The 27,593-nt window shown below is 43.0% G+C and overlaps 2 long non-coding RNA genes across 2 annotated transcripts; one reads left to right on the forward strand and one right to left on the reverse strand.

Annotated features, from left to right (window-relative positions):
- The first annotated feature begins 282 nt into the window (after positions 1-282).
- Positions 283-27,536, forward strand: LOC101907485 (uncharacterized). The gene is made up of 3 exons (XR_238325.5): positions 283-415; positions 838-946; positions 22,311-27,536. It is a non-coding gene; the product is annotated as an uncharacterized lncRNA (long non-coding RNA).
- LOC132342810 (uncharacterized) lies at positions 7,568-9,129 on the reverse strand. The gene is made up of 2 exons (XR_009491317.1): positions 8,260-9,129; positions 7,568-7,772 (listed from the first exon to the last, which is right to left on the reverse strand). It is a non-coding gene; the product is annotated as an uncharacterized lncRNA (long non-coding RNA).
- Positions 27,537-27,593: the final 57 nt, after the last annotated feature.

Consider the following 27,593-nt stretch of genomic DNA (forward strand, 5'->3'; position numbering starts at 1 on the left):
AAAATGAAAAGGAAGAACATTAATTGCTTTTAATATCTCCGGTCTAATTTCGGCCAAGCTTAGCACGCTAATAGCTGGGGATCTCAAGCTGTACAACAATGGATCAAAAATAGAAGGCTCATCGTGGTTGATATATTTAGAGGCTGATGTTTTTCTTTTATAATTTTAGGAGAGAGATGTTCCCAGGCACATTGTGACTCCTCTCTGTGAACTGACACGGGGTGTTTTTATAGAGGACTCACGGGTGGGGTGACTCTGAAGTCATTGCCAAAGGAAGATGACAATGATTATCCTGAAGGTGAGACGAGAAAGAGCTGCTCCACGGTCAAGGTTGTGAACAACAAAGGAACGGTTATCCTTTTAGGGTCTTCCTCCTCCAGGCTTTTGAGGACAAAGATGAATTATTTTTAAAAAGGTAGGTAGCCTCTAGAACTCTTTTTTCCACACTTGAAAATATTATTTCTTATCTCTGAGACTCGATTTTCTTATCTGCAAGCTCATGGAGGAAGGAAAGGCAGGAAATAATGACTTAACTGGATAAATCCTAACATCACCTGGATGCTGTTAAACATTCAGATTCCCAGTTTCCATTTGGAATACACTGAATTGGAATTCCCAAAGGAAGGGCTCAGGGATTCCACCCTTTATGAAAGCAGGTTCAGGGGTCCTGAGTACAGGTATCCCCCACTATTTGAAAGTTCGCTTAACACCTCCTCGCTTTTAGGAAAGACCTACGTTAGTACCTGTTTCACTAACTGAAAGAAATCCAAAGAGAGTTTTTGCCTTTAGGAAAAAAAGGCAAAAATGGGAAAATAATGTACAGTGTTTGTTTTGCAGAAGCCAGTATGGAGACACCTGGAACAGTGAGAGTGGTTCCACCAGGCTCCTTCTCAGGCAGCACACTCAGCATCACAGCATCAGGCCACCATGGCTTTGAACTACATCTGTGAGTATCTGTACTTTATCTCAATTGATTTTATGCATCTGTTGGCAAGATGTGTCACGGAGTATTGTTTCTTCACTTGACACTATTTCAGCTTAGGAAAGTTTTCATGAAAAATGTCATACTTTTGGACAGCAGGGAATCCTGAACCTGGTAAGTTTGGTTAACTCACTTGAGCATCTTTGGACCATCCAGTTCCACAGGTGTTGACAGACTCAGGGACCGCCATGTTTGAAGCAGTGGATTGTGGGAGAAGGCAGAGGCTCCCTGCCTGGGGCCACTTGAGAAATCACAGATCCCCAGTCTGAGAAAGTCTTCCAACCCATCTACCACGGTGCTGCAAACAGTTCACCCTTCAGTGTGATGCTGAAAGAGCAAGGGTTGTGTTAAAATAACTTCCTAGACTCAGTGTGGAGCTTCTCCTGCCCAGGGTGCAAGGTCAGCAAACCGAAACTCAGACAACTTCCGTGTTCCTGTAAATGACTCTCCTGAAACGCAGGCTGTCCAGTCAGCCAGTCCCCAGACGCCAGCTCTGGGCTCTATACTTACTTACTAGTTCCTTATCCATTTTCTGTCCCTTCATTGTTCCTTATTCTTTACCCAATGAAAGCTCCATGCCTCCACCCCATTCTGCAGTTTTCTGGACCCTTGGGGACAGAAAATGCCCGCTTTGTGGAGTATTCAAGTTTGTATCACCCACATGGTCTTCTTTAACCATTTTTAACAGTTATAAGGAACAGCACTAAGGAAAAGTAAGCTGTAACAAGGCTTGGGTGGAAGGTCAGGTGATGGGGGAGGCAGAGGCCCCACAGGGAAATATATGCTCAGTAGCAGATAGTACAAGACAGACCAACAGACAATTTGAATGTCCCATGCGCACCCCCTTCCATGCCCGAAGGCCTGAGTGATGCAGGGCCTCTTCCTCTTTCTTGGTCTCAGAGTGCCCAGCTAGAGGATGCAATGGGTGAACCAGAACCAAAGATGCCTTCAGGTTGTGGCATTACAACTCATAACACTTGGCAGCTTTGCTGAGCTGGTCCAGACTTCTGCTGGGATAGTCTAACCTAATTCTGTTTTGCAGGAAGGGCCTGGGTAAAGTATCTTGATTTGACCTTCTAGTGAATTCCAGATGGTATAACCGGAGCTGGCCTCATCCAGAATGGCAGGTGCTAACTTCACATCCAGGCATTTTAGAAACAAGACAGCCTTAAAGATTGAAAACTAAGGTTGTTCTGTTTGCTTTGTTTTTAATATTTTGCTTTTCTAAATGAGGAAATATGAAGAACAGCCTGATACAAATACCTGTCATCAGAAACCAACTTAAACATTTAAAGTTTTTAGCACCATTTAACTTTTTTCTCAACCCTCTTGCAAAGTCATTGTTATATCATGGTCCGTATTTCATAAAGCACCTCATGCCTTACTTGGCACACAGCAGGTGCTCAATATGTGTCAGGAGAACTAATTGATATGTTAATAATTTATTGAAGTATCACTGTGCTAAACACTTTCCGCGTGTTGTGTCATTTAATCTTCATAGTCATCCTGAGAGCCAGGTAGGTAGGTGTGAAGTGGCATCTCACTGTAGTTTGGGTTTATATTTCCCCAGCAATTAGGGATGGTGAGGATCTTTGCATGTGCTTCTTTGACCAGTTGTATATCTGCTTTGGAGAAATATCTATTCAAGTTTTTTTGTCCATTTTTGAATCGATGTTCATTTTTTGTTGTTGAGTTTTGAGAATTCTTTGTATATTCTGGATATTAATCCCTTATAAGTAGAGAATGGACATGGCTACATGGGGAAGGAGAGGGTGGGACAAATTGGTAGAGTAGCATATATATATGGAGAAGGCAATGCACCCCACTCCAGTACTCTTGCCTGGAAAATCCCACGGACGGAGGAGCCTGGTGGGTTGCAGTCCATGGGGTCGCTAGAGTCAGACACAACTGAGCAACTTCACTTTCACTTTTCACTTTCATGCATTGGAGAAGGAAATGGCAACCCACTCGTGTTCTTGCCTGGAGAATCCCAGGGACGGGGGAGCCTGGTGGGCTGCCGTCTATGGGGTCGCACAGAGTCAGACATGACTGAAGCGACTTAGCAGCAGCGTATGTATATATACACATATACATACGCACACATTACAATGTGTAAAGTAGATAGCTAGTGGGAACCTGCTATAAAGCACAGGAAGTTCAGCCAATGCTCTCTGATGACCTAGTTGGGTGGGATAGGGTGTGGGTGGGAGGGAGGTCCAAGAGGGAGATATACATCTTTACATATGACTGATTTGCTTCGTTGTACAGCAGAAACTAACACTACATTGTGAAGCAATTTTACTCAAATAAAAAATCCTTTATCAGATATATTATCTGCAGCCCTATTCCATAGGCTGCTGCGTCACTCTGTTGATGGTGTCTTGATGCATAGAAATATTTAAGCTTGATGGTCCAATTTTTCTATTTTTTTCTTTTGTTGCCTGTGCTTCGGTTATACTTCAAGAGCTTAAGTGATTTCCCTAAACCCGATCCCTAGTCTAAACTTTTTTTTTTATTTAGATAGTGTAATCCTCACCTCCCTCTCAGTTTTTCCAAATAAAAACTCACTTAGGAAAATCTGTCTTTAAAAGAGAGAACTTGAATGAATAGTTCTCTTCCAAGTAAGTACCTGATCCCCAGGGCATCAATATCCCATAGCAGTAACTTTAGAATAACCTCCACAGGTTTAAAAAGCATTGATCTAGTGATCAAATCTCACCTTTTTAATTGGGATCACTGAGTCCTAGAGAAGGAAAATTAATTTCTAGAAATTAATTTCTAGAGCTCTGTCTGGAGGACACTGAGGGGATCAGCCATAGCTGATAAAGGGAGAACCCCTTGATTCCTGGCTGGTCAAGATGATCAGTTGATGTAAAAATCAATGAAGAAGATGTTTCCGTGTGTATGGAGAGCTTTGGAATAAAAACATATTGCTAAGGTAAAACAAGACGATTTCTTTTAAAGAAAAAAATATCACCCAAGTTTAACTAGGTAATTAATTAATTCACAAGTAGGTCCAAAGTGAGACCGATTACTAAACAATGACAAATGATAAAGAATAAACCCTAAGGTAAGTGATGATCAAGAAGATGAAACAGTTTTAGCTTGGAATCCTATTACAATTCTATTTCAATATAAATAAGCTGACACCAGAAGCAAACGATTAACCCCAAAGCCACTGGCTGTTCATTAGCTAAGGAATAATTTTACATTTCATTATTATTTGTGTTGGCTAAATTTCCATTAAAACTAATTTAGTAAACTGGCTTTCTGATGGGCTTGAAATTAAAAGGAGAAAGAGAAGGCAAGGAGGGGACAAAACAGAGGCCACCATTTGCGCATCAAGGGACGGAATACTCACGAGGGCAAATTGCCACTTTAATTAAAAATAATGTCTCAATTCACTTTCAAAATGAGCCACCAGAAAGTGCCTGGGAAATTTTCCCTGGCCAGGATGTCTGGCTCGTTCACCAAGTGGGTGATTTCTGTTGCTGGGGTTTCTGATTGAATGGAGGAATGGCGGGCTCATTCCCAGGTCAGCTCCTCCCACCCCCAGCTGAGCAGTTTTCAGTTGGGGAGAAAGGGCCTCAAACTCCTCAAATACTTGCCCCAGAGCCTGGGTAAAGAAGTCCATGCTTCATTCTTTGGGCCATTCATCGTGCAGGCTTAAGGACCCCTATGTAACATTAAAATGGGACCAAAATACCAACAACCAGCTTAGCTCACATTTCACGAGCACTCACTTTAGCCACGCCCTGTACTAAGTACTTTCTTGAATTAACTCATTTAATTCTCTGAATCTCTCTAAGGAGGTAGAGCCTATTTATATTCCTATTTTACAGATGTATAAGCTGGGGCACAGGATGAGTAATGGATATTACTCAGTAAAGATGGCCCAGAGCTGACATTCAAACCTGTCATTTACACCAGAGCTGAGCGTTAATCATTAAGCTATATTGCGTCTTGATAAAATAATGAAATGACTTTGTGCTGTTTAAGTATAAAAACCAACAGAGCACAAGGTATATATTAAGTTGTTAGGGAAGACAGTGATACAAAGGTGAGTGGGGGACAATTCTGGGTGGGACTTAAAATGCCAGACCCAGGGTTTTGAACTTACTCTTTGGGGATTCACAAAGTACAGTGCCCAGACCACTGGGAGTCCATAAACAGATTTTAAAATAATATTTTGTAGTTATGTGTATGTTTTAAGTTTATTAGAAATATATTTAGCTCACATATACAGTCAGGCAAAAAAGATAATCCTTATTTAAGAACAAAAGAAATTTTATTTAACATTTGGAGTTCCCAAGTGACGCTAGTGATAAAAAATCCTTCTGCCAGTGCAGGAGATGCAGGACACTTGGGTTCAATCCCTGGGTCAGGAAGATTCCCTGGAGGCGGGCATGGCAACCCACTCCAGTATTCTTGCCATGGACAGAGAAGCCTGGCGGGCTACAGTCCATGGGGTTGCAAAGAGTCAGACACTGCTGAAGCGACTTAGCATGAACGCACGTATTCTCTTACTATGTATCAGGCATTGTTCTAAGTGCTTGGCATTTTAACTCAGAACAACTCTATAAGGCGGGTACTGTTTTTCACTTCATTTATAGATAGGGAAACGGAGGCAAACAGAAGTTAACATATGCAGGGCTCCCAGCCAGCAGATGACAGAGCCAGGATTGGAAACCAGGCATCTATCTCCAGGCTAGGCTCTCAATGATTATGCTAAGTGACTAAGAGATAGGAGGGTGGAATATAAACACCATGGAAGCGATTGATGTCTGATGACCAGCATCTGCTCCAGGTGATGTCGTCTGGGATGTGTTCTTCCCGAGGGCTGCTGGGAGATATGGCTGGCTCCCACCCCTGTGAGAGGCGCTGCCAGCAGACCTGCTGTTTGTAGCCAATAGGGCAGGATTCCCAGCACATTTCAAGGATCAGGTGTCCACATCAGAAACCAACCCAGCTCTCGGTGGCCAAAATCACTTTGCGGGCAGTGAAGCTTTTTCGCTTCTGTGCAACGGACCAGTATGCACCCACTCTGGAAGCTAGAGGCCCCGGGGACCCCTCAGCCCAGCTGCCTTGGAACGTGGTAGAAGGAAGAGCAAGAGTGTGCCTTTGGATGGCTCCATGCAGGAAATATTACGCATTCACCGAAGACATAATCATGCCGCCTCCCCTGACCTATGATAGCGGAAGCAGGACTGGAGACTGCCCTCCCCTGTGCATCAGTGCCTAGTCCATCTCCATCGGACCCTTCTCACTGGTGAGTTCTCTATCTGGACCACCCTTACCAAGGGTGCCCACTCCCACCCCAACCCACCTTCTTTCCCAAAAGCTCCACTGAGGCAGAAATTGTGTCCTATGCCCCTTTCCTGTTCTGCATGGCCACCACAAATATTTGATGCCCGATCCAGAAGAGGAGGGTGGTCACCAGCCCAGGCTCTGCCACCACTCACTTCTGACTTTCTATCTAAATGGCCCTGGGCAAGCCCGGTAATCCCTCTGTATCCACTCTCTTCATCTGAAAAGGAGACTGATTGCAGACCCAAGTCATATGATGGAGTTGGGAGGGTTGTCTAGATAATGTATCTAAAACACTTGTCCCAATATGAAAGAACATATTGAATATTAGATAAACAATAACTGACTCAATAATATTAGTATGCATATGAAAGAACATATTGAATATTAGATAAACAATAACTGACTCAATAATATTAGTACGCTTCACGTTTGATGGTCGAGATCTGAAGTTTGGAAATGGGCAAGCGTAATTCACATCTACCACTCACATCTGTGTTGGGTTTGGCATCAAGTAGGCACTGCAACCTCCCAGACCTGACGCCCTCTTCCCTTTATTAGATTCTCTGCTTTCCCTTCTGGCCTGGACAAGCCCTCACTTCTCTAACTAATGGGAGGAGTGATTCTTTGCCAGAGAAAGGGGAGACATCCTCAGAAAGGCATCTGAAACGTTGCCATTTACGGTTTCAGAAAGAAGGCCATAGCTACTCTTTCAATGACACATGCACAAAAGCTCTTGTTATGGACACAAATAAGAAAAGTGAACCCTTCGCCTGGTGTAATTCACTTCATTTATTGACCAGAGGCCTCTCCCCCAACCCCGATTTCTTTGCGTTTGTCAGCGGTTCAGAGACCCCTGGCATTCAGCATGATTTGTAATGTAAATTATATAATTGTACTTTCACATATTTTAACATCAAATGAAATGATTGACTACAGAATCGGAGCTGTCTACAGGTGGGGGTCAATTACCATCTGAATAATCACAGTGCCACACAAGAATAGCACAGCCGCTGAGCGTGACATATTTTTATCTCTATGCATTTCAATGAAGTCAGGCTGGTACATAAAAGGTTATCACCTAGGAAACATATTTTCCTAAGCACAAGTTAAACATGCAAGTGAGATCAGCAAAGATATTCAATTTAGCCAGTCAACCCTAACCTATTAATATTTTAACAAAATCCAGTGAGGATAATTTTTTTCTTTGATCCCATTTCATGTGAGCAGCCGGGAAAGGGAAGAAAAATTAAAAACAAAATAGTCAAGCATACAGAATGAGGTTATGTATTAAGTGGGCTATTTAATGTTTCTGGCATTTCATAGCCCAGGGGGAAAGTGTGGATGGATTTAACCATCAAGAGCTGTGTTCCCTTGGCCACAAAGTTCGAGAAACATAAAATAATCTATACTTCCAAGCTGACAAATCGTACCTGACACCCAGCTTCATCTCACCGGGACTCCAGAGATCAGCATTAATCATCTGTTACAGGGAGTAAAAAGAAAAGTAAATCATGCCACGCTGAAAAGTGAGATGGAAGGTCTTCGGGCAAGGATTTTAATCAATAATATGTGGGATGATAACCAGAAGCTATTGTTTTAATCTTCCGATATGAAAAGAAATGAATGCAAAACACCAAACTACCAAGAGCCGAAGTGGCTTCTGTGAGGCCTCGTAAGAACTGAAATGTTTGGCAGCCCAACTTTCCGGATTGATTCATGACAACACACACACCATTTCTTTTTAAAGGGAGTCAAGTGCGTTCTTGGAGTGGCGTATTGCTATAGCCTCAGCTGTTGCCCAGGTGCTGGACCCGGGGTTCTGATTTGCTCAGTTGCCCTTGAGTAGTAAATGTCTAGGTTTTGTGTGTGCAACACCCATTACTGCCTCTTCTATGGGCACCTTCATTTTCCTTGAGACCCTCCCCTCCCCTACTCCCAGTCCCTGTGGTTTGGGTTGTTGACTTTACCAGGGGCTCCAGGAGAAGACGTGTCTCTGTCCCAGCATTACTGTGATTAATCAGTTCAGGGATGGGTGTGTGGCTCACTAGAACCCACAAAATGCAGCCTTGGGTGTTCTTGGCAGTATTATTGTGAAAGAGGCTGTTATGGTTTGAACTGTGTTCCTTCTCCAAAATATGTATGGTGAAGTCCTAACTCTAAATACCTGACAATCTGATGTTATTGGGCCATAGGATCATTGCAGATGTGATTAGTTACAATGAAGTCTTACTGGAATCGGTGGGACTCCTAATACACTGTGATGAGCATCTTTATAAAAAGAGGAAATTCAGACACAGGCTCACACATAGGAGAGGGCCATGTAAAGATGAAGAGGTTGGGGTGATGCTTTTACAAAGCCAGAGAGCACCAAATACTTTCAGCAAACCAGCAGAAGCTAGGGGAGAGGCATGGAGTAGATTCTTATCACAGCTCTGAGAAGAAAAACCAACCCTGGCGACATTTTGATCTCAGACTTCTAGTCTTCAGCACTGGGAAACAATTTCTGTTGTTTAAGCCACTCCGTTTGTGGGACTTTGTGACGGCAGCTCTTGCAGACTAATACAGAGGCCCACTCTCTTTTATTCCCAAGTACCAGGAGCTTTGAACATTTAAACCTGGTCTATGCTGTGGTCTGAATGTGTTCTCCCAAAATTCCTATTCTGGAGTCCAAACCCCGACAGATGGTGGTATTAGGAGGTGGGGCCTTTGGGAGATGTTTAAGCCATGAGGGTGGAGCCCTCGTGAATGGGATTAACATTCTATAAAGAGGCTCCTGAGAGGTTCCTAGCCCCTTCCACCATATGAGGACACAATGGGAAGTCTGTGACCTGGAAGAGATCCCCTCCCCAAGCATGCTGGCACTCCGATGAAGGACTTAGAGCCTTCAGAACTGTGAGAACTTGTTTATGAACTGCCTGGCCTGTGGCATTTTGTTATAACAGCCCAAATGGACTAAGAGAGCATGGTAGGCACTTATCTTTCCTAGCCGTGGAGCCAACAATTGCAAAGCTGAGAAAATACAGAGATACCTACCTCAGACAAATGTTGCTTGAGCCCCTGGAGCCATTCATCTCTATTAAATTCCCACTTTTACTGCAGCTAGTTAGAATTTAATTTTCATCATTTACAACCAAAGGAATCCTGAATGGTTTATTCTGAATGCAATCAATATGATCTTGCATGTGTGCATGCAAAGTCACTTCAGTTGTGTCTCACTCTGTGCGACCGCATGGACTATCGCCCGCCAGGCTCCTCTGTGTCCATGGGATTCTCTAGGCAAGCATACTGGAGTGGGGTGGCATGCCGTCCTCCAGGCTATATGATCTTAGGATGAATTAATAGATACTAAGTCTTTAGAACAAATTAGACACAGGAAGATTGCATTCAGTTTGAGGCATCATACATTCAAAAGGGATTCAGGTAAATGTGGGCAGAGTGTTTGGGTGGTGAGAAGCCTGCACAGTGAATCACAGGAGGCATAAAGAGATGCTTGTTGTAGGAAAAAAAAAAAAAAAATTTATAGAAAACATGACAGATGACCTCAAATATCCACAGGAATGGGAATTAAAGTAAAGACTTGGATTTAATCTCATGTCCCCAAGGATAAAAATAAGAAGCCACAGGAATACAGAAAGAAAACACTGATTTTCTAATGCTCCCAGCTATGGGAGAAAGTAATGAGCTGGCCCTGAAAGCAGTGAGTTCTCTGTCACAGAAGGTATTCCAGCAGCAGAGGGGAATTCTGTCTCCTGATGGGTACTCACTGAAGGGGTAGATAGGTTGTGTGTTTGCTGTGCTTAGTCGCTTCAGTCGTGTCCGACTCTGTCGACCCTATGGACTCTAGTCCACCAGGCTCCTTTGTCCATGGGATTTTCCAGGCAAAAATACTGGAGTGGATTGCCATGCCCTCCTCCAAGGGATCTTCCCAACCCAGGGATCAAACCCACATCTCTCATGTCTCCTGCATTGACAGGTGGATTCCTTATCACTAGCGCCACCTGGGAATTTGGATGACCTTAAAGCCCACTCCAGTGTTCTTGCCTGGAGAATCCCAGGGACGGGGGAGCCTGGTGGGCTGCCGTCTCTGGGGTCGCACAGACTCAGACACGACTGAAGCGACTAAGCAGCAGCAGCAGCAAAGCCATTCCAACTTCGACTTTTAGTTCTGTAATTCCTTTACTAGAACCCAGGTGACTTGGACATGTCCTTTCCCACTTGTAGACCTCAGTTTCCCCATCTGTAAAATAAGGAAGTTGGACCTGATGGTCCTTAAACATTGTTTTGACTAGAATATGCCATGATTTCATTTTTCCAACTCCGTCCTTTCTGCCTCAACTTCGATGGAAGTTGAGCTTGGGCTCACTTGAATGCAGAATATCACACCACTAATCTTTTTTTTTTTTTTAATGTGGACCATTTTTAATGTCTTTACTGAATTTGTCACAATATTGCTTTTGCTTTTTTTTTTTTTTTTTGGCCACGAGGCAGATGGAATCTTAGCTCTCCAACCAGGGACCAAATCTGCACCCACTGCATTGGAAGTCCTAACCACTGGACCACCAGGGAAGTCCCTACCCCACTAATCCTTGATTCAAGGAGCAGCTAACATAGATGTGGGACTGGTGAGGCAGCGGGGCACAGAGCAGGGGTCATCTCACATTCTTTCCCTCTTTGCTTTAATGAAATTGCCCACTTCACAGCAGAGGGCTGAGGGGTAACATTAATCCTATAATCCAGTTGGCTCTAGATTTCTTTTGGATGGCCCATAGGCACACACTATTGGCCAGTTAAGGAACAAACTAGATGAAAGCTTAAAACAGCATCACAAGCTCTCTCTAGTCTTTCTTTGGAAGATGCTGGGATTTCATGCTAAGGAGCAGGGAAGGTGGGATGTTCATCTTATCTCTCAGCCCCAGGTTGCCCTCTTCATCTGGACTATTATCCTTTGTAGCCCTTGTCACATGATGGCCAGACAGTTAACTGCAAACTCGGCACAGGATTTAGGTTTGATATTGCAAAAAAAAAAAAAAAAAAAGCCTGGGCAATATAAGAGAAAACATTCTTGTTTTGCCCAGTATGAATGTGGGCTGGGCCAAGTGAAAGACATTTGTTTATCATCAGGAGAGAAATCAAGAGTGGATTGTGGGAGAGTTCCTATCCACTGGGCTGGGGAAAAAGTCTTGAGATTGTTCTGGGCAAGGCACATCCCAGCCATTTTGAAAAGACCCCATGCTGCTCTTCAGCATATTAAGATTGATCCACTTATTATCTTGGCCTGTTTAAGCTCTTCCTTGTTTCTAAATTATTTTTCAAGTCAGCAATCCTTTTTCGTTTTTTTAATTGGAGGATAATTGCTTTACAATATTGCATTGGTTTCTGCATATCCCATATCCCATTCTCACCGGATATGGCTTTGGGGCTTCCCTGATGGCGTAGACAGTAAAGAATCTGCCTGCAATACAGGAGATGCGGATTCAATCCCTGGGTTGGGAAGATCCCCTGGAGAATGAAATGGCAACCCATTCCAGTATTCTTGCCTGGAGAATCCCATGGACAGAGGAGCCTGTCCGCTGCAGTCCATGGGGTTGCAAAGAGTCAGAGACAACTGAGCGACTAACACTTCCTTACTAATCTTTAAAACGAACCCCCAACATGAACAGGAACACTGTCTGTTTAGAACATCCATAAGATGCTGGTATTTTGAGGGTTTCGTCCATTCCACTAAGAGGACCCATCTCAGGTTGGAAGGCGTTCTTGAAGAGAAAAGAAGTCACAGTGTTTTCTCTCAGAAAGGATTCATTCTTCATGAAAACAACATTTTAAATTTGGAAGGTCCTTCACTTTAAAATAGTCTCACAACTGAGGACTCCCCAGAGTGAAAGCAAGGACGGACTGTAAAACTAATAATCCCAAAGGTCCCACTCTGTCAGCAAGAGTCCCTCACGCCTGCATGAAGGGTCTTGAGCACAGGCACCCCCAAGGTCATTGGCATCTCCCCAACACCCCTGTGAAGAAAGCATGGCTGGAATTACTATTTTCAGTTTCCAGGTGGGAAAACAGATTCAGAGAAGGTAAATGTCTTGCCCAAGGCTACAGAACTAATAACACAGTGTCAGAGCTGGAACCCAGATTTTTCGACTCGATTTCCACTAGTACTGGCAGCCTCTAAACAGGGAGACAGACCAGCAGGAATGTGAGGAAGGAAGGATTTCCTGATTGTTTAGACACCTGTTTGCCGATTCCTTAGAGTCCTGGTTCTCCAAGTGTGATCTCTGCGCCAACACCCTTAGCATCACCTCGATATTGGCCAGAAATGCAAGTTTTGGGGTTCTATCCTAGACCTTTTGAATCAAAAGCTGGAAGAGGAGCCAGAAACCTGTGTTTCCAAGCCCTCCAGGTAATTTTGATGCACACTCAAACTTTCAGAACCGCTCCCATAGAAGTTGAGGGTGTTTTGTGGGTTTGCTGAAATGGCTGCTTCAAAACACATGTCAAAATTCCAACTCATCACCTCCAAATTCCATTTAACCAAGGCCAGAGTCCAAAGCCTTGAAAAGCTTGTTATGATTCAGAGTTGCCTTCCCCAGCTCTGAGACCACAGGAATAAAGACTCACTTACACTCCTATAGAGGCCTGTCCCCAAATTCTCTGCCAGTCACTCACCATTGGCACAGAATTAAGCCCAGCTCAGCTATGCGGCTGATTATATCCTGGGACTGGGTGACCAGTAACTTTAATCCTGTAATCTTTGGAAAACAAAGAGCTAAAGTCTCCTGGATGTCTGGGGTAAGCAGAGGAGCCCCAGGGGTTTGGTTTCATCTGTATTAGGCCAGAAGGACCATGAATGTGTCTGTATACATGCCCCATGCTTGCTCCCTCTTGGATCTAAGCATTCTTCTGTGGGAAATATTAATATGCAAAGAAAACAAACATCACCAGAAAGATGGAAAGTACAGAGTCAGTGATTATTAAAGTTGGGAAAGCAGGACTGGGTTCTTTCCCCAACACTCAGATGGACTCTGTGCTGTGCTAAGTCACCTCTGTCGTGTCCAACTCTTTGCAACCCCATGGACTGTAGCCCACCAGGCTCCTCTGTCCATGGGCTTCTCCAGGCAAGAATACTGGAGTGAGTTGCCAAGCCCTCCCCTGGAGTATCTTTCCGACCCAGGGATCGAACCTGCGGCTCTTATGTCTCCTGCATTGACAGGCGAGTTCTTTACCACTAGTGCCACCTGGGAAGCCCCAGATGGACTCTGCTGCTGCTGCTGCTGCTAAGTCACTTCAGTCGTGTCCGACTCTGTGCAACCCCATAGACGGCAGCCCACCAGACTCCCCCGTCCCTGGGATTCTCCAGGCAAGAACACTGGAGTGGGTTACCATTTCCTTCTCCAATGCATGAAAGTGAAAAGTGAAAGTGAAGTCGCTCAGTCGTGTCCGACTCTTCGTGACCCCATGGACTGCAGCCCACCAGGCTCCTCCATCCATGGGATTTTCCAGGCAAGAGTACTAGAGTGGGGTGCCATCACCTTCTCCACAGATGGACTCTAAGACCTGCTAAAAACCAGGCTGCCACGGAGAGGATTCCACTACCCAAGCTCACCAGGCTCTCTGGTGGTGCAATGGTCTGGCACAGAAAATCTATTTATGGGGATGGCTGCCATAGATAACCCTGGGGAAAGAGGCTGACAAAAGGAAGGAAATTGCAGTGTCTTCAAAAGGCCAGGTGGTTTAGGACAAAGTTGAAAATCATACACAATGATGTAAATCAAAGATCTTTGCAAACTGGTAGTTCTTGGGCTGAACTTGACCTCCAGGATTTTGTTTAATCCACACTTGGCCCAACTCAAGGGTTTCATCTTAAAGGTGAGTGTGTTGCCACTAAATAAAAATAAGGAAAGTTCACAGAAAAATCTCTGAATTGCCCCATCTCAAAATCAGAAGATCCAGCTACATTGTGTCCACTCCTCCTCACGGCAGCAGTCTCTCGGTCTCAATTCCTGCCAGCTGCCCCTTTGTATGTGACTCACCTGACCTCAGCAGTAATTTAAGTTAGTAAGCCCTAATTTCAGCAAACCCTGAGCTTATACCATTTAGTATCACAGACCTAAACCGGTTTTATAATAGTTCCAGGCTACAGTAGAATTGTCTCTTGGGTGGCTATTTTCCAGTGAGTAATCAGCAATGAAACACTGATATAAAATCAGGATGAGTCTTTAGAAGTCTAGAATCAATGACCCAGTAAATGTTCACATTCTCTGCCAATAAAATCAAATGAAAAATGTAATAATCTATAAAAATGACAGTAAGAGAAGCTAACTAATGACTTAAAAATCTTATATTCATTGATTTTTTTTCTCTTTTTTTTGCCTGCCATTGTGACTAGAAGCCCGGTGAAGGCAGGGACTTTGTTCTGATGACCGCCATATGCCCAGTGCCTAAAACAATGTCTAGTACCCTGTAGGCATTTACCAAATATTTGTTGTGCAAATAAACAACAGTAGTAGTTGAGCCATTGCTCTGAGCAGTTTATAAGTAAGATTTCAGAGATGCTCTTTAACAGATGAGGAACCCGATATAAAAAGCAGGTAACCAACATGCCCAACGTCACCTGGCTGGTCAGTGGTGCAGCAGACCACGGACCGTTCCTGGCTCCTCCCCAACCTCTTACTGCAGCTCAATTTCTCAGACTGAAACTGACTAACGAAGGCTCCCTGAGCCAGTCCAAACCTTTGAATGTCTTTCTGGTGCAAAGTACACACTCACTAAAAGCTTTCCAAGTTTGTGTTATTAAAAGTGTTATTTCCCTGAGAATAAGAACAGGAGGGCTCTTAAAGAAACCTGTGATCTAACAAAAAGGCCAGAAGTCAAGAAGTTAAAGACCCTCTCAGGGATCAGTTTCAATTTCTGCTTCCTCTTCCTTAAGCCTTCGTAGGTTCCTGTTTTCCCATCTATAAAAATTGGGAAAATACTTTCTCTGACCTCCTTTTCACAGGAACGTTTGCTGGGCAAAATGTGATGGAGGAAAATGCAAAACGTGTAATATTTATAATAATACACTTACTTGACAAGTTTAAAATGTGGTTTCCAATTTCTTATCTTATTGTCCCCACTTCTAAGAACTCTGTTGATAGACCATGGATTGTTAATTCCATAAAAATAAGAAAAGTGAGGCTGAAAAGTAATTATCACTTGCCAAACATCACCGAGTTTTATTGTTTAGTCACTCAGTTGCATCCAACTCTTTGCGACCCCATGGACTGCAACACACTAGGCCTCCCTGTCCTTCACCATCTCCCTGAGTTTGCTCACACTCACGTTCATTCAGTCAGTGATGCCATCCAACCATCCCATGCTTTGTTGTCCCCTTCTCCTCCTGGCCTCAATCTTTTCCAGCACCAAGGTCTTTTCCAGTAAGCTGGCTCTTCACATCAGGTGGTCAAAGTATTGGAACTTCAGCTTCACCATCAGTCCTTCCAATGAAAATCATGGAGTTTACAAATAATAAAAACTGGGGCTAGAACCCACCCACTTCTTCTAGGCCAAGTGTTGATCAAGAACTATAGGGAGAATGGGATATTGCTATAAATGTGCTTGCTCTGTGATGTTTGGGGATGGAGTGATTCAGATAAGCAGACGGTCAAGCACAGGACCAGGTTGTATACCTCACAATGAAGAGGAGAGAACAGGCTTCCCAGAGCTTATGTTAAGCTATGAGCAGCATAAGGGAGGAGAGATGAAGGGCAAGGATTCCAGATACAGAGTGTTTGCAAGGTAGTTCAAAGAGCATTCTGGAAATGATAAGTGCAGAGGCTGTCCATGCCAGATTTGAGATGCTGGCCGATAGAAGAAGGGTCAGGGAAACTGAGACCTTGAATGCCAGGCTACTGACATATCTTGTTTTTCCTAAACCATTGGAAGCCCATGGGATTTTCTTAGTGGGAAGAACATGGGCTTTGGAGGTAGCAAGTCCTGGATTCAAATCTCAAGACTACCTTTTTCTGTTTCAAATCACTGGTTGGCTGATTGGAGGCCAAAAGCCTGTCACTCAGCACAGCAGCGACTACTCCACTGTCCCCAAGCTGGCTGGACAGGGACCGGGGCAAAGCAGGCAGAGGAGATGAGAGTCTGAGATGCCCGGCTACAGGTTCATTAGTGATGTGAAGTGTCATTCCCGCCTCCAGGTTCTGCTGAAGTACAGAAGCATCTCGATCAGGCAGTGTGGGGGAAGAGAAGGGGGGTGTCACAGGCTCCAGCGTTGATCTGTATTCGAGTGTTTTATACAGAGAACTCTCTCTTCAGACTTGCAACAGGCCCATAATTAGGGAGACAGGGTGATGGTGTCCCTCGCAGGTTGGCTGATGCATTCCACTCTTACCGTCACCTTTCAAGTGTGTCTTTGAGGCTTCTCTTTCTGGATTGTTCTGGGAGAGTCTTATGTGAATAAATAACCACCCACCTTGCATCATGTTGACCAGCATAACCTTTCTACACACTTTGCAGCCCCTGCGAACCTGACAAAGCATCCTCCATAATCAGTGTTCTTATTTAAAAAGGCCAGCTTTATTATTATTTTTTGAGAGCTATCGTGTAGGAAATAGATACATTTAAGGGGAAACAGGCAAGCTACCAGCCATCAGAAGGAAAGAAAAAAATAATTGCTTTTTAATACATTATGTATCACCTGTTCAATGCTAACATCTTTCTTGTGGAGCTCAGAACTTCAGTCACACTAAAGTAGGCTCTTATTTACTCGCCATTATATAAATGTAGACAATAAAACTATGAGGCTTCCTTGGTGGCTCAGACAGTAAAAGAATCCGCTTGCAATGCAGGAGATCTGGGTTCGACCCCTGGATCCAGAAGATCTCCTGAAGAAGGGAACGGCTACCCCTTCCAGTATTCTTGCCTGGACAATCCTATGGAGAGAGGAGCCTGGCAGGTTACAATCCACGGGGTCGCAAAGAGTCGGACACGACTGAGCAACTAAACAACAGGGAATTAAGATTCCACATGTCACTGGCAAGGCCAAAAAAATAAAAAATAAGTAACACAACCCAGACATGAATTGATCCTGGACATGTAATGATGATTCCCACCCCTTGCACTAGGCCCCAGCTGTTCTGCTGTCCCTCTCCAGCCCTCCTTTTCAGGAAACTAAACTAAGGGGTCCTGAGATTAGTTCTGGGGTTTGGCAACTAGATCTGGACCAGCTCTCAGGGAGCAGATGTTCTGCTAACAAATACTTCCATCGTGATTGGCACACGCTGTCACCTTGGTGGGCTGGCTCAGAAGCAAAAGCCAACGAGTAAATGGACCATGGAAGCTGAATTACCAGCCCAGCCCTTGGTGGTTTTTAAATTATAGATTTTTAAACAAAGCTAAATATAGAGCAATTAAGAAATGGCTCCACATTCTACTCCAAAGAACAAAACAGCTGAAGTGGAGTTAACATCACACATGCATATGCATGAGATGAACAGAGGGAGCTGCTTAGAGTAAAACCCACACTCTCTCACTGGGTTTTCTCTAGCATAGCCCACATGTTCCTGCCTCGGGGCCTTTGAACATGCTGTTCCCACCACCCCATCTGATCACTCCCATTCCATTCTCCTCTTTGTTAGCTCTTTTCTTTCTTTTGAACAGTCACCTCCTTAGATTCTCCCCCAATTCCCCTCTCAGTCCGTTTTATCTCTTCTCATGGGTTTTACGACCACTGGCCATTTTTTTTTTTCATTTATTTCCTTTTTTGGGGTCTCATTCCCCTACTAGTGCCCAAAGCCTCTTTTTCTTCATCTGCACCATAATGATAGTATTTCCACTCTGCCTGTTGCTGTGACAACTGAGATGCTGAAAGCCAATCACCTTCACTGGTCTCCCCTCCTTTGGCTCAATAGGACTGCTGGTCTGTTTTATAGAAACGACTAATATGGCGGTTGCCAAGGGCTAAAACATCTATTTCTGCTTTATTGACTATGCCAAAGCCTTTGACTGTGTGGATCACAATAAACTGGGGAAAATTCTGAAAGAGATGGGAATACCAGACCACCTGACCTGCCTCTTGAGAATGCAGGTCAGGAAGCAACAGTTAGAACTGGACCTGGAACAATAGACTGGTTCCAAATAGGAAAAGGAGTACGTTAAGGCTGTATGTTGTCACCCTGCTTATTTAACTTATATGCAGAGTACATCATGAGAAACGCTGGGCTGGAAGAAGCACAAGCTGGAATCAAGATTGCTGGGAGAAATATCAATAACCTCAGATATGCAGATGGCACCACCCTTATGGCTGAAAGTGAAGAGGAACTCAAAAGCCTCTTGATGAAAGTGAAAGAGGAGAGTGAAAAAGTTGGCTTAAAGCTCAACATTCAGAAAACGAAGATCATGGCATCTGGTCCCATCACTTCATGGGAAATAGATGGGGAAACAGTGGAAACAGTGTTAGACTTTTTTTGGGCTCCAAAATCACTGCAGATGGTGATTGCAGCCATGAAATTAAAAGACGCTTACTCCTTGGAAGGAAAGTTATGACCAACCTAGATAGCATAGTCAAAAGCAGAGACATTACTTTGCCAGCAAAGGTCCGTCTAGTCAAGGCTATGGTTTTTCCAGTGGTCATGTTTGGATGTGAGAGTTGGACTGTGAAGAAAGCTAAGTGCCGAAGAATTGATGCTTTTGAACTGTGGTGTTGGAGAAGACTCTTGAGAGTCCCTTGGACTGCAAGGAGATCCAACCAGTCCATTCTAAAGGAGATCAGCCCTGGGATTTCTTTGGAAGGAATGATGCTAAAGCTGAAACTCCAGTACTTTGGCCACCTCATGCAAAGAGTTGACTCATTGGAAAAGACTCTGATGCTGAGAGGGACTGGGGGCAGGAGGAGAAGGGGATGATGGAGAATGAGATGGTTGGATGGCATCACCGACTTGATGGACATAAGTTTGAGTAAACTCTGGGAGTTGGTGATGGACAGGGAGGCCCGGCGTGCTGCAATTCATGGGGTCGCAAAGAGTCGGACATGACTGAGTGACTGAACTGAACTGAAGGGCTGAAAGGAGAGGGAAATGAATGGATATAGAGTTTTAGTTTGGTAAGATGAAAAAGTTTCATTGCATATCAATGTGAATATAATTTAAAGTACTGAACTATATACACTTAAGATAGCTAAGATGGAAAGTTTTGTGTATGTATTTTTTACCACATTTTTTAAAAAATTAATGTATATAATATGATAACTTTTGTGCAAGAAACATGAGAAAATGGAAATTAATATATATATAGTATTTTGTAATATATATTACAAAAATAGTGTATTTGAATATGTATTACATATTAAAATATTATATATTAATTTATATATATTATATATTGTACATATTTAACATATTATATTAAAATATATATTACAAAATAGTAAATTTGAACATAGTATTTTTATATATATTGTATTTTTGTAAAAAGAAACTGAGAAAAGATAAACCAGAAATGAATGAAAATGGTTTCCTATCATGATGGGCTGGAAAAGGGCAAAAGAGAAGGAAGGGAAGAATTTAGTGAATACACCCTTTTAAATAAGGTTCTGACGTTTGAACCTTGTGACTATTTTAAAAGAACAGAGTTAAATTTTAAAGTGTCTGGAAAGTAAACCCTAACACTGAAATCAAACAGAAATGAATTAACTAAACTACCTATCACAATGATAATATAACCACACACCCACACAAAAGTACTTGTAGAACTTTTGAACATAATATTCCAACAGTTAACATATAGTGGGATGTAGTCTAAGAACAAAAAAAGTATAAAGAAATCTTGAACTTTATTTAAAGCATCTTTTATCCATAGGAGTATCTGTGTGGTAAATCCGAACAATTTGGTGTATATTGTAGGAAAGGGCAAATGAGTCAGTACATCAATATCGTTGGTACCCAGTGTCCTCCCTGTGAGAGAGAGCAAATGTATGGAGTGAATGAGGAAACTGAATTGAAGATATCACATTAATCCAAGAATCATGACTGGGAGAGAAATCATATGAGGTCAAAACTATTTGGAACAGTTCTCCTTAATATGGTTCCCTGAAGAAGCATTCCATGCTACCTGGATTTTAGAAGAGTCCTTGATTCTTTTAGTGTGGCTTTTCCTTTATTCTTAGAACAACTCCATGCTTTTCTCTGATGGTCAGTTTTATGTGTCCATGTGGCCAGGCTATAGTCTCCAGTTACTTAATCAATACTAATGCCAGTGCTACAATGCAAGAATTTTGTAGATGTGATTAAGGTCCCTAATCAGTTGACTTTCCATAGGGAGATTATTCTAGATAATCTGGGCATAACTAATTCAATCAGACAAATGACTTGAAGAACAGGATAGAGGCTTTCTAGAAGAGAAGAAATTCTGCCTGTGGACCACATCTCTAGCCCATGCCTGAGAGTTCCAGCCTGCCTTCCTGATAGCCTATCATACAGATTTAGGACTTGCCTAGTCAGCCAATTCCTTGCAATAAACCTCTTAATTATATCTTCTACTGGTTCTGTTTCTTAGACTGAACCCTAACTGATGTATCTTCTAATAGACTTCTTTTGTTTCTCCTTTAATTCAGTTTCTGTTACTTATCACCAAGTAATGGAGCCCCACTTAAATCACAGTGTTGAGAATGTCGCCAACACTATACTCTAGCAACTTCTCAGAGAAGGTCAGCCATAACCTCTACCCCTCATCAGACATGGGCCCTGTGTTGACCAAGGACTCCTCCTTCCAGATTTGGGGGCCCTGCCAGGATTCAGTGAATAAATAACTAGCTCTATTGCAACAGCCTGTAAGAACAGCCATTTCTGGGGTTCCTCCCTCTGTGTTCTGGTAATCAGACTTGGGATTTGTCAGAGGCCCTGAAATATTCATGAACAACTGCTTCAGCGATTTCAACAGCTGCACAAATAGAGATGAAGTCTACAGGGGAAGCAGGAAGACAGGGGTTCTGGGGTTTTCATGTCATCTTCTCATTTATTCTCAATCCCATCAGACAAAGAAAGAATTTGGGAAATTCCAAGGAACTCTGATAGCCAGACAGTGCCAAGCTTCAGGCAGGAAGCTAAGGACCTCAAAGGCCAGGGTATCAGAATCCCCCGGGGGCTGGGCGGGGGCGGAGTTTCTTAAAATATAGGTTGCTGGGTCCCACTACAGATTATCCAATCCAGTAGGTCTGGGGTGGGGCCTGGAATTTTGCATTTTTAACAAATTGCCAGGAGGTGCCCATGCTGCAGTTCAGGTGACCTTACTGCTTTACAATATTAAAGCAATAGCTTAAAAAGACAAGAATGTAGATAGTCGATGCTTTATCTGTCTAATGAAAACCAGTCTGAGTCTTTTTCTTATCTGAGTCTCTTCTCTGAATTTTGGGCTTTGCACTGAACTGTTGGGAGCTCCCTGGTCATTACAGGATGTGATCAGAGGCCTCAAAGTCATCAATTTGAAGGCCATTCTGAGCAAGACCCATACCATTATCTCTAGATTCCAGCCACTCCTGTAAGACTCAGTTCCACAACTTTTACCTGTATGTCTCGATAAATGATTTTAAATCTCCGTTCTCAGTTTCCTTGTTAAGAAATGGCGACAACAATGGCCACTACTTTCTGGACTATTGTAAAGGCATCCTAAACTGATGTGGATTAGTGATGGCTCATAGCAAGCAGTTGTATAAGTCAGAATCCGGGTAAGAAACAGAATTCACTTGGGAAGGTTCCAACAAGAAAGCCGCGATGAAGGAATTACTCATAGCTGTGGGCAGGTGTGGGGGCCATGGTGGGATACTGAGACACCTAAAGACTAGCAGCAGAGAAAAACTGTTCCATCTCTTAGAGCTGAAAGACAAGAGGAGGAAACTGTGCTACTAGAGGCCAGAGCGTCTGGGGCTTGGACGAGGGCCACCCCGGCAGGAGCTGTAACCATGGAAGGGGGAAGACATAGCCAGAGATGCAGAGCCAGTAAAGGGAGGGAAAAAATACTCTTTCTCTCTCTTCCAATTTAGGATTTCCTGCTGGCCTTCCCATTGGCTGAAGCCAAAGGGCAATGAGGTGCAGAGATGCAGTACACAGGAGTCTACTTCCTGGATCACAGAGCGGGGAAAGAAGGGCAGAAAGAGGATGGAGCACTGCAGTACCAAGTAGAGACTCAAGAACACAGTGCTCGATTAGCGTGTACCATTGTGAGAGATACAGTGAACGCACATTTCTCACTTCCTGGGACAATTCCATTTTATTGTTGCTTGTTTTTCAATTGGAGGAAAATTGCCTTATAATGTCGTCTTGGTCTCTGCCATCCAACAAGGTGAATCAGTCATAATTATACAGATATCCCCTCACTCTTGAGCCTCCTTGCTCAAAAGACACGTGTACCCCAATGTTCATTGCAGCACTATTTACAATAGCCAGGACAATTCCAGTTTATGCCCATGGTACGTTTTCGCTCCCAAAGTTTTCCCAGTTGGCAAGATAAACTATATGATCACCCTAGGTATTTATCAAATATATGAAAATCTGATCTGCAATGGGAAGAGAGTTCCAAAAAAATCATTTTGGTTCTTTGGAGACAATGTGTCCAAACTAATGTTCTGTTTATTGATGCAACCGGGGGTTACATGGGTGTATTCAACTAGTGAACACATATATATAGAAAGTGCACATTTGTGATTTCCAGAAAACTTTTCTGTATTTATACTATACATCAATAAGTAAGTTTATTGATTTTGAGTATCCAAGCCACACCATGCCCAGAGCCAAGAACACAGAAAATAGCTATTTCACTAAAGCACACTAGAATGCTCTGTAAAAAAACCTAACCCAGGAAATGGGGTGGCAGGTGCGCTTGTTGTTGTTGTTAAGTTGCTAAGTCGTGTTCGACTTTTTGCAACCCGATTTCCTGGGTCGGGTCCACCAAGCGTCTCTGTCCATGGGATTTCCCAGGCAAGAATATAATGGGTTGTCATTTCCTTCTCCGGGGTATCTTCTTGACCCAGGGATTGAACCCAAGTCCCCTGCATCGCAGATGGATTCTTGACTGCTGAGCCCACTGGATCCATGCTTAAGAAATACCCCAAGGGGGCTATAAGGAGCCAGGACAGAGTTAAGTCTCCGTATCCAAAGAATCTACTCCACACCCTATTCACTTGCTTTATCTGTTTAGCAAACTCGCCCCACATCTCGCCTCCTCTTTGCGCCTGACACCTAGCAGGATCTTTGAAATTTATTTTCTCCTTTTAGCCTGCTGTATTTTTAATGTCTGAGTGAAAGAACAAAGGAAGGCGAACACCAGACAAGATCGTTTCATTCCTCCAACGAGCTGTTGTGTAGCCCAGTTCAAGCTCAGCCAACATAAATGTTTCAAAATTCTGCCTTTGCACAGAACAAGTGCTGGTCTAGTCATCAACTCCAAAGTCAGGCCCCTTGTTTCTGCCTTTCATTGGGTGACATAAAAGGCCCCTGCATCAATCATTAACAACCTATTAACACAAGCAGCCCAGAGAAGGTTCCCTGGTCCAGTTGGTCAACCACAGTGGAAGAAATTCCTGTTGCCCAGCTGGCTGGCCATCCGCGTGATGCGAGCTGTTTTTCAGCTTTGAAAAAGGCCTGCTGATTTCTCTTTCATCTCTCTCTGAGTAACAGATACCTGGTAGGCTTGCTTTCCTTCCCCCCGCCACTGCAAATTTATCTACCTGCCTCCTCGGCTTCTGGCGTTAAGAGACGCTTGCACAAACACTGACAACATTGATTCTGTGCAACCGGCGTGCCAGGCTGTTAGGACGTCTGCTCAGCATGCGGGCCAGAATCAGGTCTGTTTCATCCACACGTGTTAGGGTGAGCAGGGTTTTGAAGCGTCTTGAGAAGGCAGTCGTCTGCCTAATGTTTCTGACTCTTGTATCTAATTGGTTTTGATTTGAAGCAAAACCAATCAACATGAACCTGGTTTTTTAAAAAGGCTGTGTGGCTTAGCCAGACACACCCTGGAATCTTGCGGACCCAGAGAATCAGATTCAGTCTTAATTTTTATACTGGTTCACCGTGTGACCTGAAGGAAGCCATTGGTCTGTGCCAGGCTTGTTTCTTTCCTTTTTTTTTTTTTAAATTATGAAAGTATGAAAACACATTTACAAGAGGCTTGGAAAATATAGCACAAAGTTGCATATAGTTCCACTATATATTACAATTATTTTTTTTTATTTTATTTTTAAACTTTACAATATTGTATTAGTTTTGCCAAATATCGAAATGAATCCACCACAGGTATACCTTGTTCCCCATCCTGAACCCTCCTCCCTCCTCCCTCCCCATACCCTCCCTCTGGGTCGTCCCAGTGCACCAGCCCCAAGCATCCAGCATCGTGCATCGAACCTGGACTGGCGACTCGTTTCATACATGATATTATACATGTTTCAATGCCATTCTCCCAAATCTCCCCACCCTCTCCCTCTCTCACAGAGTCCATAAGACTGATTTATACATCAGTGTCTCTTTTGCTGTCTCGTACACAGGGTTATTGTTACCATCTTTCTAAATTCCATATATATGTGTTAGTATACTGTATTGGTGTTTTTCTTTCTGGCTTAAAATAAATAATATATATTACAATTATTTTTAAGTAGATAAATTAAGATTTTTTTGTCAAAGTTTCAATATCAAACCCTCAAAAATTAATAGAATGAATATATAGAAAAGTAGGATACAGTAGATCTGAAAAGCACCATGAACCCATTCAACATAATTAAGAGTTATACAGTTTTCACACAACAGTAGGATACAAATTCTATTCAAGTTCCCACAGACTATAAACCACGAGACACTGGAACATATCCAGGGATGTAAGACAAAGGGCAAAAATGTGGTCTAGAGGTATTAAAATCATGCAGAGTCTGCTCTTATCACTCAGACTGGTTTCTTTGCATAGGAATGAGGGGTTGGTGTCCTTGGACTCTAGAAATCCTGACCTCAAAGTCCCCACCTCAGGTCTGACATTGACCTTGACTGCATGTCTTACTCCCTGCCTCTGCTTTCCCATCTTGCAAATAAGAATATGACTTGCCTTCCCTTCCTCCAAAAAAAGCTTCTGTGCTGGTCAAGGATGGAAGAGCAATTTAAAAGACTTGGGGAAAGTAGGGAATCAAAGTTCCAAGGATTTTAGAGCAAAAGGTGTAGCTACTTCCAGTAGGTGCTGGGTGGGGTCTCCCCATGCACCTTGGGCCTGAGGGCGACAGCGCTTACCCTGGGTCTTCCTCCCTGTGTGCAACTGTGAGTGTCTAAGAGAACAGACCACACTGTATGTGTTACCTAACTGTATCTGTTACCTAACCCAGGAGCTGACACCCAGTCACTACTCACCATAGATAAGAGCAATGGGCACCATCTAAATTAAGCCCTGAGGACTTCCCTGATGGTCCAGTGGTTATGAGTCCGCCTGCCAATGCAGGGGACACTGGTTCTATCCCTAGTCTGGGAAGATCCCACATGCCTCAGAGCAACTAAACCCGAGTACCACAACTACTGAAGCCATGCTCTAGAGCCCAGGAGCCGCAACTACTGAAGCCATGTGCCTAGAGCCCCTGCTCGCAACAAGAGAAGCCACCGCAATGAGAAGCCTGAGCACCACGGCTAGAGAGTGGCCCCCACACACCACGACTAGAGGAAGCCCACACACAGTGACAGAGCCCCAAGGCAGCCAAAAATAACTAAATAAAAACTACAAAAACAAATCAATGAAGCCCTAAGATGGATAAATCTAGAGAATATCATGCTTAGTGAAATAAGGCAGAAAGAGACAAATACAGTATTATATCACTTACACATAGAATCTAACAAATAAAACAAACATATATATATGCAAAACAGAAAGAGACTTGTGATAAAGGAAACAAACTAGTGGTTACCGGTGGAAAGAGGGAAGGGGGAGGGGCAAGGTAAGAGAATGGGATTAAAAAATGCAAACTACTGTGTATAAAATAGATAAATTACAAGGCTATACTGTACAGCACTGAGAATCATGGCATTGTCATGCAATACATTTTAATGGAGTAGAATCTGTAAAAACACTGAATCACTAAGCTGTACACCTGAAACTAATATAATTTTGTAAACAGATTCAATTTTTAAAATAATCAGTTAAGCCATGAGAAAGAAGAAACGGGGGAGGCAAGTGGATTACTCAACACCTGCTGATTCATCTGTCTTATTTTTATCTCAGCATACAATTATTAATTCTTTTTTCTGCCTTTTAAATTTTTAACTACCAAGGCACTGCTAAAGTCAGCATCCGAAGAGTTATATTTTAAACTTTAAACCTGTCAAGGAGACAGGATTGGACAGGTACCAGCATTCCAGTTCGGGAATGAGACCATCTACTTCTACAGCCAACTCATCCTCAGCATTATCTCTATTTCCACTCTCACCTCCTTCCTACTTAGTCGATCTACATGACAACTGCTCCCTTTGGAAGGTCATGACTCTGTCTTCGTTCATTTATTAATCTGGCAATAATTATTGAGGGCCCATAATATGTCAGGTATTATCCTGGGTCCAGGAGCTAGAAAAGTGAATAAAGTATGAATATCAGTCAGGAGGGTTGGATCAACGCTGCAAAAACAAGCATCTCAGAATGGTTAAAATAGGGAGTTGACTTCACTGGTCAGCAGGGGGCTCTGCTCCTCCTACTTTCACAGACACCGAGGCTGGACAGAAGCTTCTGCATTTCTGCAGGAGTTGGAAAGGAATGTAGTAAATCAAGTACCCAGTCTTTTTTTATCATTTTTATTGGAGTATAATTGCTTTACAATGTTGTGTTAGTTTCTACTGTACAGCAAAGTGAACCAGCTACATATATATATCCATGGACATATATTAATATGTATAATTATATATGTATTAATAGATAATTAACACAACTATATTAATATTAATGATAATTTTAATTAATAATTATATATATATATATACACCTTCTTTTTTGGATTTCCTTCCCAATTAGGTCACCACAGAGCACCAAGTTCCCTGTTGCTATACAGTAGGTTCTCATTAGTTATCTATTTTATACATAGTGTCAACAGTGTATATATGTTAATCCCAACCTCCCAATTCATCCCTTCTCCCCTTCCCCCCTGCTATTTGTTCTCTACACCTGTGTCTCTATTTCTGCTTTGTAAATAAGATCATCTATAATCAATGCATCTGATCCTATCACTTCATGGCAAATAAAAGGAGAAAAAGTAGAAGCAGTGACAGATTTTTGGGGGGGCTCCAAAATCACTGTGATGGTACACTGTAGCTAT

The sequence above is a fragment of the Bos taurus genome, chromosome 18 (genome assembly GCF_002263795.3).
Source record: "Bos taurus isolate L1 Dominette 01449 registration number 42190680 breed Hereford chromosome 18, ARS-UCD2.0, whole genome shotgun sequence".
NCBI classification, from domain to species: Eukaryota; Metazoa; Chordata; class Mammalia; order Artiodactyla; family Bovidae; genus Bos; species Bos taurus.